This window comes from Homarus americanus, unplaced genomic scaffold (genome assembly GCF_018991925.1).
Source record: "Homarus americanus isolate GMGI-L3 unplaced genomic scaffold, GMGI_Hamer_2.0 scaffold51859, whole genome shotgun sequence".
In the NCBI taxonomy this organism is placed as follows: domain Eukaryota; kingdom Metazoa; phylum Arthropoda; class Malacostraca; order Decapoda; family Nephropidae; genus Homarus; species Homarus americanus.
In genome coordinates, this window is record NW_024711292.1 from 1539573 (window position 1) to 1554250 (window position 14678).

Genomic DNA, 14678 nt, shown 5'->3' on the forward strand with positions numbered 1-14678 from the left:
TCTACAGGTGAAGAGCAGAGGCTAAAATTCCAATTGGTTTCCACTACAATGCTGATTTCTAGGTTTATCTTTTCCTTGGTTAATGATTGAAGGAATTATAATATACTTCTGATGCTTTGACTCTAAATTTAATCTTGGCATGAAGAAATAGAGAATGTGTCTTGTTGGAGGTGTGGGGGTTTAACTATTGGTATATATGTTTGATATGATCTCAGAAGAGGAATGTATTTGTATGGCTAATGAATATATTTTGTCTGGCAGTCAGAACATTGGTAGTGTATTGGTCCCAGTTAGTTTACAGGATAAAAATGGCACTGCAAGTTGCTGAGTGAGACTGTAGAATTGCCTGTACTTATAATTATAGAAAGGTGGGGCTAGAGTTGAAGAGGGGGATGGGAGATCAGTGGTGTCGATGGGGAGGGGGCAACTTACCGGTAGGTCACTGGTGTAGAGGGAAGGATTGGTGAAAGGAACTAGTACTGCTCCAGGATTGACACCATTAATCGAGTCACAGGACAGAAGTCAGCTGACCTGGGAGAGCTAATGTGGAATTAACTGGTAATATGGGAGGTGTACTGTATCTTTATTTGTGGCATGAATGGAATTCCATGCATGTCTTATCATAGATGTATGGCCAAAATTCGTGCAAGAATAATTGAAGGCTTACTGAAATTTTTGTCAAAATGACATTAATGGATGGAAACTTCTCACAGTAGATCAATAATAAAGTTTCCTGATTTGTTCATAAGTATTGATTAAGCAGAAATTATACTACAGTATAAACCCTTGCCATTCGTGAGGATTAGGTTCCAAGGATTGTTGCGAATTGGCAAAACCGCGAAAAAAAGCTTGTACTACCTTGGTGCACTAATGTATATGTATACTGTGAATGAGAAATTTTAGTCACCAATATTACTTGCCTTCGTTTGTGGACGTTTAGAGCTTGATGAAGGGGTGTACTGTACATGAGGAAAAAATCTGGTAACTGAAGCATGGGAGATCATCAGGATTACTGTTAGAAGAGGGTGATGCAGTGGTGTTTGCTGGAGAGATGGGTGGTGGAACGGTGGCAGCAGCTGACTGAGTGAGGGAGGGAGAGAGACAATTCAGCAGGGCGAGTGGCTGGTTCTTTCTTGAAAAACATCGTGATTGGTAGTTTTCCTCTTGGCTTTGAGGTCTTTAAACATTTCCTGGTAGGGAACCAATGCCTGGTTGATTTCTTGGACTAAACAACTGACCAGCTATGGCAGCACCCTTCACCTCCTTTAACTTGTCTAATAATTTAACTTTCTTAGTCAGGGTCATCACTGACTTCTGCCTTTTATGCTTCACTCCACTGACACTAGGTGGTTTTTTTGGGGTAATTTTCACATGGGAACACTAAAGTATTGAGAGTACAACACAAGATGCAGTGTCGAGATGCTGTCGCAGGCAATGGTTGAGCGCAAACAAGGGGAGAGGAAATGCTGCGGGCACGCGGGGTGACTTGTTGCACTGTGGGAGAGGCTCGCAAGCTAACCACCATCTGCTTACTGCGAATCATCGAACTCGCGAATCGCATGGGTTTATGTACACTAGAATTTTCTCACTATACTGTATATGGCATGAGGTTAGAAGATATTAGAAGTACTGTACATGAATGATTTGGGGATTTCATATACTGTACTGTACAGTACAGGGGGAATAGAAAATTTTGGAGTTCTTTTTTATATCAAATTTACCCTTTAAATATTTTTGTAATGTTTTTATTATTATTTTTTTAAACCTGTTAAAATTTTGGTTAATGGCAAACTACAATAGGGAACATGTTTTGTACAAAACCGTTTTTTATTGCTATAATCTACTCCATTTCTTAGTTTGGTCCTGTAAGGTAATTTGGTAAATTATCCTACATTCTCTTTATTTTTGTCTCCATCTTGTTTTCTTTTCCTTGCACAATTTTGTTTTTCTTACTTAATATTTCTCCATATTATATTTGATATATTCTCCTCTTTACTTTTTAGTCTGTCTTGACTTCATTCTCCATCTGTGTATTCATTTTGCTTTTATTACTTAACATGCATTGGAAATAAAGATGGTTTTCTGTTGGCAAAGTGGTTTTAAATGTTGTTAATTATATTGGGTAGTAATTTTAGTAGTACCCAAACAATGACCTCACACCGTTTTCTTGATCTGTTGGCAGGTAAAAGAAATTAGATGTCATCGTGTTTACGCCACGATGTGCTGTATGTACGTACTGTTGCTGCTGCTTGAATTAGGTAAGTTTATGCATGAAAAGTTTTTTTCTGGCAGTGATATAAGAACATAGGTTTTTAGCATTTATGCGTGGACCACCTGAAGAATAGTCACCCTTCCACCAGATAGCTCTGGGATGGATAGACTTCAGGGCTGTGCAAGATGGCTTCATGTGGGTACTTGGAGGGGGCTAATCTTCAGGTGATGAGCAGAGGCTAAAATTGCAATTGGTCTCCATTAAAATGCAGATTCCTATGTTTATCTTTTCCTTGGTTAATGATTGAAGGAATTATAATAAACTGTACTCCCGATACTTTGACTTTCTAGGTTTAGTCTCAGCATGAAGTAATAGAGTATATATATATATATATATATATATATATATATATATATATATATATATATATATATATATATATATATATATATATATATATATATATATATATATATATATATATATACAGTGACCCCTCCGTTAACGAGCTCAATCCGTTCCAGAAGGTCGTTCGTTAACCGAAAAGTTCGTTAACCGAAACCATTGTTTCAATGGGTTTTTGGGTAATTGGTTCCAGCTCACTGAAAATTTCCTAAATTCAACAAAAATGGTAGAAAGGTTCACTTACTTTGAAGTGTGTATGTAGAAGGCTCCTGGATGATGATGATGATGGGATTTAGAATGGGGGTGGAGGAGAAGGAAGAAAAGGCATTGGGGTGGAAGAGAAGTCACCCCATGGCGCCATTTCACCCATAAAATTTTAGCTCTCTTGGTGTAATTCAAGATTATTTTCTTTAAATCAACACTGCACTGCATTATATATTGTCAATATGTAAAATATATTTCAAAATGACCAATAACTTGCTTGGAAACACAGAAAAAAAGCATTTAGTTGAAGAGAGTCTCAAGCAAGATGTTACCTCCAGTGAAAACAGAGAGAGACTAACGCCTGTTTGCTGTGTTAAGAGGCTGGATGCCACGCATTAAACTAGTCACTTTACCTTCAATTATGTTCAATAATTGTTAAAATGACTAAAAAATTGAATATTAAACTTTTAAAATTATTGAAAAGTATAAACTTCTTGATATTTACTAAAATAGTAAGGAATTTAAGCCCTAGAACCGATTAATGTATTGGCGGACTGACACTAAAGCTGGTTGCCTGGTTAGTGCAAGCGAAAACATGTTGAGGTCGGTTCGTAAGAAATTCGTTAACCGAATTTTTGTTCGTTAACCGAATTGAAGATCCTTATGGAAGGCAGTTCGTTAACCGAAATTTCGTTAACCGAGGCGTTCGTACTGTATATATATACTGTGTATATATATATATATATATATATATATATATATAGTATATATATATATATATATATATATATATATATATATATATATATATATATATATTAGTGATTGCACTGTGTACTGACAATTTTCGTTTGTAATTGCCTTTAAAATGGCTGGCAAGCTTCAAAATGAGTTGTGGTGCTGAGAAGAAAGAGACACCCATTTTAGATTTTCTATTTATTTTTTTCGACTTACGACCTGGATTTGGGTCTCTAACCCTGCCCGTGAGTAGGGATTGCCTGTATATATACTGTATATATTATACAGTATATGATCTCTGAAGAGGAATGTTTTTGTATGGCTATGAATATATTTTGACTATAGCAGTCAGAACATTGGTTGTGTATTGGTTCCAGTTAGTTTAGGATAATAGTGGCACTGCAAGGTCTTTTCTAAAAGGAAGTAGGCGAGTACTTTATTCTTAAAATTGCAGGTGCTAGAATAAAAGTGAGGTTGGTTGTGGACTCCATAAATCATATGGCGCATCCATTTCGCCATTACAGACAAAGGCATTAAAATTCTATTCAAGAGTAAACTATTCAAAGTAATTAGATTTGCAACCATAAGCAACAAAACTGTTTTTATTTACAGAGTTCAAACTAAACAAGGTGGTGGGATGAGAGGAATGTCACTAAGGAATGACTGTTCTTCAGGCTCACTTTTATTTGGCAGTAACTCAAATGTTACCTGTTGCCACTGACTCCTCCTACCTTCATAATGGGTAAGTTGGAACTCCTAAGGTGGATGTGTTCTGTTGACACTTGTCTATCAGTCTCCATCAGATAGATACTATTTGGGGAAAGAGAACATAAATTATTACAACAGGAAATATGATTTATTTTTTTTATTTTTACCATCCTGTAATATTTCTTGTAGGAGAGGAATGCAAGTGGGAAAAAAAGAAATGTGTGTGCAGTATAAAGAAGATATAAGTATGAATTAAGAATTTTTTTTTAAGCATAAATTTATTTTAGCTGGGTTACAACAGTGGTCTGCATCTTGTTTAGAAAGCTTTGCAGTAAAAAAAAAGCAGAAGTTATCTCTTGCATATGTTACTTAATTATAAGAGTGAAAGATGTGTAAACCAGTTTTAGGTCAGTGTCCTCTGTTTTTGCAGAAAAATCTAAGCCAGATTGTGTTCTTTTACACTTAAAATTATTTATCTAGATTTTTGTTAGGGCATATAAACTGAAATACCCTCCATTTCTTTTTTGGTTTGATTGCAAACTGATTACAGGTGGCTCAATGTTATTAGCAGGGGGTTCAAACCTTTAGATTCAGAAGGTTACTTGTGTGTTTATGGGGGTGGGGTCGGACCCGAATAAAACATAACCGTATCTTTGCTTTCATGTGTATGTGTGTAAGTACAGCTTCAATACATGGGCTTTAATTCCTCTTCATTGGACATTGTTGTTCATATCTTAACTATGCACACTGCAGTAGACTTTGTTCTGGTGTTGTCTTATACTTCAGGTTTTTTATGGTTATTCAGATGTGGTTGGTAACAGGGCACCCTTGGCCAATGCCTTGTGTCAGATCGGTTGACGTCTTGTCAGTTGACTGACTTTGGGGCTCCATATAACCAACCAAGAACAACATCCAGAGTCATAGTACTACATTGACTATGGTTTATGTGGCCTCCAATTTCTGGTACACTGCACACACAATCAGATTTTTTTTATAGGAAAGATGTATTTGTTTACTTGTTTTGATCTTAAATCCTTTATTTGCCAGTATTCAAATGAAAATAGTCAAACATATTGTATTACAGATTAAGGTGGCAGTAAGACAGTGAAGAGGATTGCTGGTCCACTAGTCCAGTTTTTAGATAGTAAGTATAAGTACTGTAGATGATGTTTACATTATACTTAAGATCTTCTTTTGGTGGCATTAAGCCGAGTTTACATTCTCAGGTTCTTTAATACTCTGCCAAGATTCACTGTCTTTTGTCAATAATAAAGGCAGTTCATGAGGTAGCTTTTTCCATTTTATACACTAGGTACTTCTTATTCTTGATTTATGTAGGTTGATGGGTGTTTGTGAAATTTATACTGAATTTGAAATTTCCTTAGGTTCAGACGATCCATTAGCTACATTTTTTTTCTCTCCCTCTGTATCTATGATTGAAGTTGGTGAATCAGTTGTAGTCTTTGGTTATACAATAATTATATTTTTTTCTGAATAGTTGGCATAATTGTTTCTTGGTATTAACCTTGAGGTTTGAATATGTAGTGGCTGGTTTGTATAAAACCAGATTTATATGCAGGCTGACTTTTCTTAGGAAATTTTGTGCTGGATTATTAAAAAAGATAATAGTAGCTAATATTTTTTTAAGGTTCTGCTTGAGCCATTCTTAATGAGACAAGTAGTCAATGAAAAAAGTTTTTGTTCAACTTAAATCTATTAAGATTTATTTTCTCTTTATGGATATTCTTGTGGATATGTTAACTGTGTATACTGCAGTAGACATTGTTTTGGTTTTGTCCTGTGCTTGTTTTATGGTTATTCAGATGTGGTTGGTAACAGGGCACCCTTGGCCAATGCCTTGTGTCAGATCGGTTGACGTCTTGTCAGTTGACTGACTTTGGGGCTCCATAACCAACCAAGAACAACATCCAGAGTCATAGTACTACATTGACTAGGGTTTATGTGGCCTCCAATCTCTGGTACACTGCACACTTTATTGGATTTTGTTATAGGAAAGACGTTTTTCTGTTTACTTGGTTTGAACTTAAATCATTTGCCAGTACTGTATTCAAATGAAAATAAACATTACTGTTCTTTGATTACAGATTATGGTAGCAGGAACAAAATGGAGGGAAAACCGCCCCATTTGTTCTTTTTTGCAATGGTAAGTGATGTCTAGATGTATTGTACTTGATTTTAAACTTTTGTTAGTATATGAAATTAATGTATGTTATTGATTTAAATTATGGCATTCTGTATCCAGGTCTATTTCTGTAAGTTTTGTTAACTTCAGTTTATTTATTGCAGGTACAAGAAGGAGGACCCAAAGAATACTGTATCTATTATTTCAAATATAGGTTACTGTAGGATTTGTTTTAGCTAAAGGAGTAATGATGAAAGATTGATAGGGACAAATGAGAAATATGATTATTTATCTTTTGGGAATATCTCTGATGGATGATGAAACCTGAATAATGTGTTGTGTTTGTCAGGGAAATTGAATATATCTGGATGTCTTTTCAGGATTAACTGTTGTAAAGACAGCAGATATCTGGTTAACTGTTCTTATTGGTTATAATGATCACTGGTTCTTGGAGACATGAATTCAAAATATACTACGACGTACTGAGGTCGACATCAAATTACCGCAGAACAAAAAATCTTTGGAATTTATAATTAACTTAATTTATTGTGGAGGAGAATAAAAACAGTATAAAAAAGGTCCAGATGTAATTTGTCCTGCTTGTTGTTTATATACATTACTATAATGAAATTGTATCTGTTTGGTTACTGATTCATTGATGCTAACTAGGGTTAAACTAATTGTTAACATACTATAATTGTTATAGATATTAGCTCTTGTTAACTTAACATTATTTTTGTTATGATAAAATGATGGTCATTCCTCAGAAAAGCTTCCCCATATATTATGCTGGGGATAACCCCTTGTGCACAACGGATAGCAAATTCACCAGTCTGATCACATCTGTTGCGGGATATGCCCAAGATGAGTTAATAATTACAAGGTAAGAAGCATCAAAAGGCACCAATGAAATTTTAGGTAACAAATAATGATGAAAGAATGATAGGGACAAATGAAAATAGTGATTATTTCTCTTGTGGGAATCGGAAGAACTGGTGGCTAAGTGGTGCTCTGGATGTCTTTTATCAGGTATGTTTATGCTAAAGTAATTTCATTAGATTCTTTGAATTTGAAATAGATGTGAAACGACCGGAATCCGAAGTCTTGTGGATAGTCCCATCTAGTTGTTGGTCTGATAAAGATAGTGGAATGGTATTTTATTATATTTTGCATGAAAGATTATATGTGGATTCTTGCATTTGAGTTATGTAAGAGTAAATGTAAAGTGTTAAGGATATAATGTGTTAAATATTTGTATTGATTAACTTTGTTACATTCAGATAATGCTTGCGTATGTTACTCTAACGCGGATACATGCTGAGGATTGAAACATCTCTGTGTGTCATGGAAAATCTGTGTAATTTTTTTCTGAATACATGCAATGCCTTGGGTTTGTAGACACCTAAGGATAATTATAAATTAAGGCATTTGGCCAGGTGAATGTTCTTTAGACAGTTCTGTACAGGTGTTACTTTAATTGGGCACCTGTGATTTGACTTATGGTGAAAAGGAGGAGTAACAGCAGGGAGGACTCTTGCACTGCTCTAGTCTCTTCATGAAGTATGTGCTCATGAATGAAAAAATAAAAATGTTATACGAATTCATTAACTGTGGCTTCCTTTGTGTTAGAAATATTATATCCTGATTATGATGACACTGGTCTACGGAGTCATGAAGACAACATGTCCTACAGCTTAACTGAGGGTAATAATAGTGTGGTTACTGTAGGAAAATTTGCTGTAAATTTATCATTTATTGACTTTTTGTACTTGCAGGTGAAAGGTGAGGATGATTACACGGTAAAAGAAAAAAGGTATGTCCAGACGTAATTTGTGTTGGGTATTGTTGTTCTCTATATACTGTATGATGAAATCATTGTATCTGTTTATTTACTGATTCATTGATGCTAACTAGGGCGAACTGAACTGTTAACACAATAATTTTGTTACATACATTGGTTCTTGTTAACCTAACTTTACTGTATTTTACAGTTAAATGATGGCTGGCCCTCAGAAAAGCTCTACATATGCTGTATAACCCTTTGTGCATTACTAAAAAGATTCCCCAGTCTGATCACATCTACAGAGACATGTCCAATACGAGTTAATAATTAATTAATTACAAGGTAAATACCATCAAAAGTTGGGCTAATAAAATTTGAGGTAAATGAATAATGATGAAAAAAAGATAGGGACAAATAAAATAGGGTGATTATTTATCGAATGGGAATCTCTGGAAAAATAGATGAATATGAATATTGTAATTGTTAAAGGGAATTATTATTGAGAATATACCTCTTTCAGGTGAACTGGTGGTTAACAGTGGTGCTCTGGATGTCTTTTATCAGGTATGTTTATTCTAAAGTAGTTTCATTAGATATTACTTGAATGGAAATGTATGTGAAACAACTAAATCGGGGTAAGTCTCATGTTTAGTCACATCTAGTTGGTCTGATAAAGTAGTGGAATGGTATTTTATTAGATTTTGCATGAAATAATTATATGTAGATTCTTACAATATAAAGTGTTGTTGATATAATGTGTTAAATATTTTTATTGATTAACTTTGTTACATTCAGATAATGTCATGTATGTTACTCTTAGCGTGATACATGCTGAGATTGAAATAGTCCTCTTGAAATCTGTAAAAAAAATTCTGAATATATGCAATGGCTTTTGGGTTTGTAGACACCTAAGGATAATTATAAATTTAGGCATTTGGCTGTAAGAATGTTCTTAGACAGTTTTGTACAGGTGTTACTTTAATTGGGCACTTTCAGGATTTTGACTTGTGGTGAAAAGGGAGCAAATGGTGAGGGAGGACTTCACTGCCTTCAGTCTCATATGAAGTATGTGGTCATGAATGAAAATAAAAATGTTATACGAATTCATTAACTAGGCTTCTTTTGTGCTAGGAAATATTCTATCCTGATTATGATGAGAGACTGGTTCACGGAGTCATGAAGACAACATGTCCCACAGCTTAACTGAGGGCAATAATAGTGTGTGGTTACTGTAGAAAAATTTCATTGTAAATTTATCATTTATTGACTTTTTGTACTTGCAGGTGAAAGGTGGAGATGATTACACGGTAAAAAGAAAAAAAGGTATGTCCAATGTAATTTGTGTTGCATTGTTGTCTTTTATATACTGTATGATGAAATCATTGTATCTGTTTATTTACTGATCATTGATGCTAACTAGAGCTTAACTGAACTGTTAACACAATAATTTTGTTACATACATTGGTTCTTGATAACTCAACTTTACTGTATTTTACAGTTAAATGATGGCTGGCCCTCAGAAAAGCTCTACATATGCTGTATAACCCTTTGTGCACACGGATAGCACATTCCCCAGTCTGATCACATCTGTTGTGGGATATGTCCAATACGAGTTAATAATTAATTAATTACAAGGTAAATACCATCAAAAGTTGGCCAATAAAATTTGAGGTAAATGAATAATGATGAAAAAAAGATAGGGACAAATGAAAATAGTGATTATTTATCAATGGGGAATCTCTGAAAATAGACTAATATGCGAATATTGTAATTGTTAAAGGAATCATATTATTGAGAATATAATTTCCTTTTCAGGTGAACTGGGTGGTTACAATAGCAGTTTCCTGGATGTCTTTTTATCAGGTATGTTTATTCAAAGTAGTTTCTAATAGATATTACTTGAATGGAAATGTATGTGAAACAACTAAATCAAAAGTCCATGTTTAGTCACATTCAGTTGGTCTGATAAAGTAGTGAATGGTATTTATTTAGATTTTTGTATGAAATACTAAAGTAGATTCTCTGACAATATAAAAGTGTTATGATATAATGTGTTAAATATTTTTATTGATTAACTTTTGTTACATTCAGATAATGTCATGTATGTTACTCTTAGCGCAGGATACATGCCGAGATTGAAACAGTCTCTTGAAATCTGTGTAAAAAATTCTGAATATATGCAATGGCTTTGGGTTTGTAGACACCTAAGGATAATTATAAATTTGTGCATTTTATTGTAAGAATGTTCTTAGACAGTTTTGTACAGGTGTTACTTTAATTGCACTGTGATTTTGACTTGTGGGTGAAAAGGGGGGAGTAAATGGTGGTGAGGATTCTCACTGGTTTTCAGTCTCATAAAGGTGGTCATGAATGAAAATAAAATGTTATACTAATTCATTAACTAGGCTTCCTTTGTGTTAGAAATATTCTATCCTGATTATGATGAGAGACTGGTCTACTGGAGTCATGAAGATAACATGTCCCACAGTAACTGAGGGTAATAATAGTGTGTGGGTTACTGTAGGAAAATTTGCTGTAAATTTATCATTTATTGACTTTTTTTGCACTGCGTAAAAGGTGAGGATGATACACGGTAAAGAAAAAGGTACGTCCAGACTTAATTTGTGTTGCATTGTTGTTCATATACTGTATGTGATGAAATCATTGTATCTGCTTATTTACTGATTCATTGATGCTAACTAGGGCTTAACTGAACTGTTAACACAATAATTTTGTTACACATTGGTTCTTGTTAACCTAACTTTACTGTATTACAGTTAAATGATGGCTGGCCCTCAGAAAAGCTCTACATATGCTGTATAACCCTTGTGTACACGGATAGCACATCTCAGTCTGATCACATCTGTTGTGGGATATGTCCACGAAAGTTAATAATTAATTAATTATAAGGTAAATACCATCAAAAGTTGGCCAATAAAATTTGAGGTAAAATGAATAATGATGAAAAAAGATAGGGACAAATGAAAATAGTGATTATTTATCAATGGGGAATCTCTGAAAAATAGGATAATATGAATATTGTAATTGTTAAAGGCAATTATTATTGAGAATATACTCTTTTCAGGTGAACTGGGTGTGCATAACAGTGTAGCTCTGGATGTCTTTATCAGGTATATGTTTATTCTAAAGTGCTTCATTAGATATTACTTGAATGGAAACAAAAGGAAACAACTAAATCAAAAGTCCTGCTTATCACATCTAGTTGGTCTGATAAAGTAGTGGACTGGTATTTTATTAGATTTTGTATGAAATAATTATATGTAGATTCTTACAATATAAGTGTTAAGGATATAATAAAAGGCTAAATATTTTTATTGATTAACTTTGTTACATTCCAGATAATGTCATGTATGTTACTTCTATGCGGATACACAAGGAGATTGAACAGTCCTCTTGAAATCTGTAAAAAAATTCTGAATATATGCAATGGCTTTTGGGTTTGTAGACACCTGGGGATAATTATAAATTTAGGCATTTGGCTGTAAGAATGTTCTTAGACAGTTTTGTACAGGTGTTACTTTAATTGGGCACTGTGATTTTGACTTGTGGTGAAAAGGGGGAGTAAATGGTGGTGGGAGGACTTCACTGCCTTCAGTCTCATGAAGTATGTGGTCATGAATGAAAATAAAATGTTATACGAATTCATTAACTAGGCTTCCTTTTTGTGTTAGAAATATTATATCCTGATTATGATGAGACTGGTTCACTTGAGTCATGAAGACAACATGTCCCACAGCTTAACTGAGGGTAATAATAGTGTGTGGTTACTGTAGGAAAATTTGGTTGTAAATTTATCATTTATTGACTTTTTTGTACTTGCAGGTGAAAGGTGAGGATGATTGTCGTAAAAGAAAAAGGTATGTCCAGACGAATTTGTGTTGCATTGTCTTTATATACTGTATGATGAAATCATTGGCATCTGCTTATTTACTGATTCATTGATGCTAACTAGGGCTAAAACTGAACTGTTAACACAATAATTTTGTTACATACATTGGTTCTTGTTAACCTAACTTTAATGGTATAGTTAAATGATGGCTGGCCCTCAGAAAAGCTCTACATATGCTGTATAACCCCTTTGTGCAGCACGTGATAGCACATTCCCCAGTTCAATCACATCTGTTGTGGATATGTCCAATACGAAGTTAATAATTAATTAATTACAAGGAAATACCATCAAAAGTTGGCCAATAAATTTGAGGTAAAATGAATAAATGATGAAAAAAAAAGATAGGACACCAGTAATAGTGATTATTTATCGAATGGGGAATCTCTGAAAAATAGATGAATATGAATATTGTAATTGTTAAAGTGAATTATTATTGAGAATATACCTCTTTCAGGTGAACGGTGTGGTTAATAGTGAAGTTCTGGATGTCTTTTATCAGGTATGTTTATTCTAAAGTAGTTTCATTAGATATTACTTGAATGGAAATGTATGTGAAACAACTAAATCAAAAGTCTCATGTTTAGTTACATCTAGTTGGTCTGATAAAGTAGTGGAATGGTATTTTATTAGATTTTGCATGAAATAATTATATGTAGATTCTTACAATATAAAGTGTTAAGGATATAATGTGTTAAATATTTTTATTGATTTACTTTGTTACATTCAGATAATGTCATGTATGTTACTCTTAGCGTGATACATGCTGAGATTGAACAGTCCTCTTGAAATCTGTAAAAATTTGAAGCTGAGTATGCAATGGCTTTTGGGTTTGTAGACACCTAAGGATAATTATAAATTTAGACGCTTGGCTGTAAGAATGTTCTTAGGACAGTTTTGTACAGTGTTACTTTAATTGGGCACCGGATTTTGACTTGTAGAAAAGGGGAGTAAATGGTAGGAGTGACTTCACTCGTCTTCAGTCTCAAGGAAGTATAAAATGAATGAAAATAAAATGTTACATTTAATCTTCCACACCAGCTTCCTTTTTGTGTTAGAAATATTCTATCCTGATTATGATGAGAGACTGGTTCACGGAGTCATGAAGACAACATGTCCCACAGCTTAACTGGAGGGTAATAGTGTGTGGTTACTGTGGTGAAAATTTGCTGTAAATTATCATTTATTGACTTTTGTAATGCAGGTGAAAGGAGGATGATTACACGCAAAAGAAAAAAAGGTATGTCCAGACGTAATTTGTGTTACATTGTCTTCTTTATATACTGTATGATGAAATCATTGTATCTGTTTATTTACTGATTCATTGATGCTAACTAGGGCGAACTGAACCGTTAACACAATAATTTTGTTACATACATTAAATGTTAACCTAACTTACTGTATTTTACAGTTAATGATGGCTATTCTCAGAAAAGCTCTCTATATATGCTGTATAACTCCTTTGTACACGATAGTGCATTCCCCAGTCTGATCACATCTGTTGTGGGATATGTCCAATACGAAGCATTAATTAATTAATTACAAGGTAAATACCATCAAAAGTTGGGCTAACAAAATTTGGAGGTAAAAATGAACAATGATGAAAAAAGATAGGACAAATGAAAAATATGATTATTTATCTAATGAATCTCTGAAAAATAGACTAATATGAATATTGTAATTGTTAAAGGAAATTATTATTGAGAATATAAATTTCCCTTCAGGTGAACTGGTGTGGTTAACAGTGCAGTTCTGATGTCTTTTATCAGGTATGTTTATTCTAAAGCAGTTCTCATTAGATACGTTTGAATGGAAATGTATGTGAAACAACTAAATCAAGTCTCATGTTTAGTCAGTTATCTAGTTGGTCTGATAAAGTAGTGGAATGGTATTTTATTAGATTTTGTATGAAATAATTATATGTAGATTCTTACATAAAGTGTTAAGGATATAATGTGTTAAATATTTTTATTGATTAACTTTTGTTACATTCAGATATCGTCATGTATGTTGATTTTTAGCGGATACATGCTGAGATTGGAACAAGTCCTCTTGGAAATTTGTAAAAAAATTTGGAATATGCAATGGTTTTGGGTTTGTAGACACCTATGACAATTATAAATTTAGGCATTTGGCTGTAAGAATGTTCTTAGACAGTTTTGCACAGTAGTGTTACTTTAATTTGGGCACCGTGATTTTGACTTGTGGCGTAAAGGGGGAGTAAATGGTAGGGAGGAATTTCACTGCCTTCAGTCTCATGGAAGTATGTGGTCATGAATGAAAATAAAATGTTATAATGAATTCAATAATCAGGCTTCCTTTTGTGCTTTTAGAAATTATTCTATCCTGATTATGATGAGAGATTGGTTCACTTGAGTCATGAAGATACCATGTCCTGCATAGCGAACTGAGGGTAATAATAGTGTGTGGTTACTGTAGGAAATGCATAAAAATTTATCATTTATTGACTTTTTGTACTTGGTGTGAAACAGAGGATGATTAAGCACGGGTAAAGAAAAAAGGTATGTCCAGACGAATTTGTGTTGCATTGTTGTCTTTTATATACTGTATGATGAAA

General features: G+C 33.8%; 1 long non-coding RNA gene across 1 annotated transcript; it reads left to right on the plus strand.

Annotated features, from left to right (window-relative positions):
• Window positions 1-7399: 7399 nt before the first annotated feature.
• Window positions 7400-13884, plus strand: LOC121870458. Its single transcript, XR_006089714.1, has 4 exons — window positions 7400-7439; window positions 8186-8223; window positions 9692-9828; window positions 13825-13884. It is a non-coding gene; the product is annotated as an uncharacterized LOC121870458 (long non-coding RNA).
• The last annotated feature ends 794 nt before the right edge of the window (window positions 13885-14678 follow it).